This window comes from Mizuhopecten yessoensis, unplaced genomic scaffold (genome assembly GCF_002113885.1).
Source record: "Mizuhopecten yessoensis strain PY_sf001 unplaced genomic scaffold, ASM211388v2 scaffold221, whole genome shotgun sequence".
NCBI lineage: Eukaryota > Metazoa > Mollusca > Bivalvia > Pectinida > Pectinidae > Mizuhopecten > Mizuhopecten yessoensis.
This window is the reverse complement of record NW_018403438.1, coordinates 40799-44872: the sequence shown is the minus strand read 5'-3', so window position 1 is coordinate 44872 and position 4074 is coordinate 40799. Positions and strand designations below refer to the sequence as shown.

The 4074-nt window shown below is 39.0% G+C and overlaps 1 protein-coding gene across 2 annotated transcripts in view; it reads right to left on the bottom strand.

Annotated features, from left to right (window-relative positions):
* Positions 1-3630, bottom strand: part of LOC110442041 (synapsin-like) — a 174831-nt gene extending 171201 nt beyond the window's left edge. For both annotated transcript variants that reach the window (XM_021485558.1, XM_021485486.1), the window contains exon 1: positions 3255-3630. The gene's annotated coding sequence lies outside the window, so the exon portion shown is untranslated. The remainder of the gene's footprint in view (positions 1-3254) is intronic.
* Positions 3631-4074: the final 444 nt, after the last annotated feature.

Here is a 4074-nt window from a genome sequence, read left to right as displayed (position 1 = left end):
CTCTCCTGTGTTATAGAGAAACTCAATCACATCTCTATACAAGTTATCAAAGACCTTCCATCTCTCCTGTGTTATAGAGAAACTCAATCACATCTCTATACAAGTTATCATAGACCTTCCCTCTATCCTGTGTTATAGAGAAACTCAATTACATCTCTATACAAGTTATCATAGACCTTCCTCCTCTCCTGTGTTATAGAGAAACTCAATCACATCTCTATACAAGTTATCATAGACCTTCCCTCTCTCCTATGTTATAGAGAAACTCTGGGGGTATTTTTTTACTCTCTGTTCTTAAAACATCTGCTCAACTGAAAAGATCCGAAAATTCTGGAAAATAATTTCAGCTTGGAAAAGAAGTTAAATAAATTACTTCTTTTCTTGATGCAATTCCAACTACATGTATTGACAAAAAGGAAGCATGCAGTCACGCCACCAGAGTTCTACTCATTAAAGGAATCTTTAATTATGCATCAGTTAATTATGCCCTAAATAACCAACTAATAAAACTGTTATATGGGTCACAGTCAAATTGATATTTTTTTTTCTAGAATAGTTAAAGTCTGTTTTAGAATAGTTAAAGTCTGTTTTAGAATAGTTAAAGTCTGTTTTAGAAAACACCAGTAACTGCTTTTCAGTAGAGCTATAGAAAATTGTTTTAAGTTTCTACAAAATATGAATTTGGTTTTAGATACAAACACAAGAAGATGGTAGCCTCCCTACTTGAGTGTAAAAAACATCTTAAAATGGTGAGAAAGACCCACAGGCTTCCTACATTTACACTCCTCATTTCACATCAGAGCAGCATACCTATTTAATATCACCTTATAACATCTCTCATGAGGAATACTATATCTCTGCCTTCCACAGCAGAGGTATCAAATATGTACATGGCATTCCCACCCCTGCAGGTCAGGGATCGAGATAACTGTTATATTACCCACTACATGCATCGTAAGAGGCGACTAATGTGGGAACCCCTGTAGAATTGGGGATTTGCTTTTGTGCCTTCTACTTGGGGACACAAAAGCAACAAAATTAAATCTACTTCACCAATTGCAATTGTTGGGATCTATATATTTCTCTCTACCTCTAATTAACTTTTATTTCATAGTGCCTTGCTTGGCAAAACCTCACTTTTGGTTTTAATGTTGAACATTCTCCCAAGTGATGAAGGCAATGGGTTCTGTCCCCAGGCTGGGACATACCAAAGTCCTTAAAAATGGTAGTTGTTATTCCCTGCTTAACGGTCAGCATTTAGGGAAATGGCAACAGCTGGTTCACCCATTGTCATTATAATGTAACCGGGCGGAATGCTGTTCTGGGTGCCTTCGGCATGGTGTTTCAGTGAGATAGCACTATAAAGTCGGCATCAGATTCTTGCTATTACAAGGAGATAAGTACCCCAACATACCCGCTGTCTCCTGCAAACATACACACATGCACACTTACACAACACACTTGGAGGTACGTCCTTAAATGACCTAAGCTGTTAATAGGACAAAATAAAACCATTTGAAATGGAAAAACATATGCATGTGAAAAGATATTGATACTAACTTCGGGTGACAATCATGAAAATGTCAGCCTGCCTAAATAACCTGTTAAATGGTATGTGCCAGTGACTGCATGTAGCTTTAAGTCCAAAATCTTTTCAACCATTCTTAGAGGTTACATTCATGTGATAAACTTACAAAAGTCGTTAGTCATGGTAGAGTGTCCCACCATTTTCCTACTGTTTACAGACCTTGAAACTTATTTTCCTGCTGAATTTATGTTATTTCTTCTATATTCATTTAAGGACATGCAATCATAGATTGTGGGCCTTTTTAGGGAAATAAAACTTATCCCAAGTAATGTTGCAGAAATTTTTAACAAACATCATGACTCATGGCACACCACCCTGCTTTATAATCAGGAGAGTTTTAAGGAACAAATCCTTGTAGTGAAGCAAAGTTTTTTTTGTAAAAATCCAAATTATGATAAATATATTGCTTTTGTGTATTACACTTTACTTAAAGTCAGATTGGATAAACTATTCCCAGTCATAAAACGCCAAACAAATTGGAATTCTTCTGTTTTGGAGATACAACATAGAGTGCTGGGACACTCTACCTTAACCTGCTAGCATGATAAAGTAAAACAGAAGTGGATTAGCCGGCCAGCATGTGTTTGTGTAACATAACCAGTGCCTTGTTGGATTTTTTTTACAAATGTCATATCATTTTTTAAAACAAAAAGTATCAACTGATATAGTTTGAAATTATAGGTACCTTTGGGAAAAGTGAGCTTGACGAAAAGTACTTGTGTATGCGAGTAAAAAACCCAAAACAAGAAAGGTACTTTTCAGCACTAAGGCACCCGAGGGAACAGTAAACATGGCCTCCATAGTTATACTGTATTAATTCAATTGTAATGTTAGTCATGTGGAAACACAGGAAAAAGAGCTGCTCATTACACTCATAGACACCTAAAACATTAAAACCCCAATATCATAGTTGGCATGGTTTTGACCACAGGGGACTGGTTGTACCATTGATACAAACCATTTCCTAAGTGTACAACACGATAACAACAAACGTCCTTATTGATTTAATTCTTGTCTATATATACAAACAATCGGGTATTTTGTTGATGTCACTCAGCACTCACCAGACACACTAACCTGTCACTCAGCACTCCCCAGAATCACTAACCTGTCGCTCAGCACTCATCAGACACACTAACCTGTCACTCAGAACTCACCAGACACACTAACCTATCACTCAGCACTCACCAGACACCCTAACCTGTCGCTCAGTACTTACTGGACACACTAGCCTGTCATTCAGCACTCACCAGACACACTTACCTGTCACTCAGCACTCACCAAACACACTAACCTGTCACTCAGCATTTACCAGACACACTAACCTGTCACTCAGCTCTCACCAGACACACTAACCTGTCCCTCAGCACTCACCAGACACACTAACCTGTCACTCAGCACTCACCAGACACACTAACTTGTTACTCAGCACTCACCAGACACACTAACCTGTCATTCAGCTCTCACCAGACACCCTAACCTGTCACTCAGTACTTACTGGACACACTAACCTGTCATTCAGCACTCACCAGACACACTTACCTGTCACTCAGCACTCACCAGACACACTAACCTGTCATTCAGCACTCACCAGACACACTAACCTGTCATACAGCACTCACCAGATATACTAACCTGTCACTCAGCACTCACCAGATATACTAACCTGTCACTCAGTACTCCTGCTGCAGTCCAATGACCACACTGTTTGACGATATGTACACATATCCTGTCGACCTCACAAGGAATCTCTGTCGAACTTGGACAATTTCAAAAGTTGTTCACTTCTCTTTAAGGTTGTGCTGTTATCAAATAAGCTTTATCAATAATACCTTTCACCACTTATATACCAAGATTGTTTATGCCTCCAAAAAGCTTGGTTTCACGGACAGATATAAACCATGTATCAGGCAAAAAGCCACCGAGGACAGATGCTACCAGACTCCTGCTCCAAACCGATGAATTTGTCTTTTAGTGTTCCAATTCTTACTACCAAGTTTGGTAAGGACCAGTGAAGTGTGTTTGAGCCAGCAGTAGTAGGTGGAATCTGGAAATACATAAGTGAGGAATCGATCAATACAATATGGCAGTGGTACACACTACACAGCTAAATTCCCTTCTTATTCACAACCTCAGGACCCCAAACACTTCCGCAGAGGAACCCATACAACAAAACACAAGCTAGCAGTCAAACACACATACATAAACTAAAACCTAGCACCCATACAACATAACACAAGCTTGCAGTCAAACACACATACATAAACTAGAACCTAGCACCCATACAACAAAACACAAGCTAGCAGTAAAACACACATACATAAACCAGAACCTAGCACCCATACAACATAACACAAGCTAGCAGTCAAACACACATACATAAACTAGAACCAAGCACCCATACAACAAAACACAAGCTAGCAGTCAAACACATACATAAACTAGAACCTAGCACCCATACAACAAAACACAAGCTAGCAGTCAAA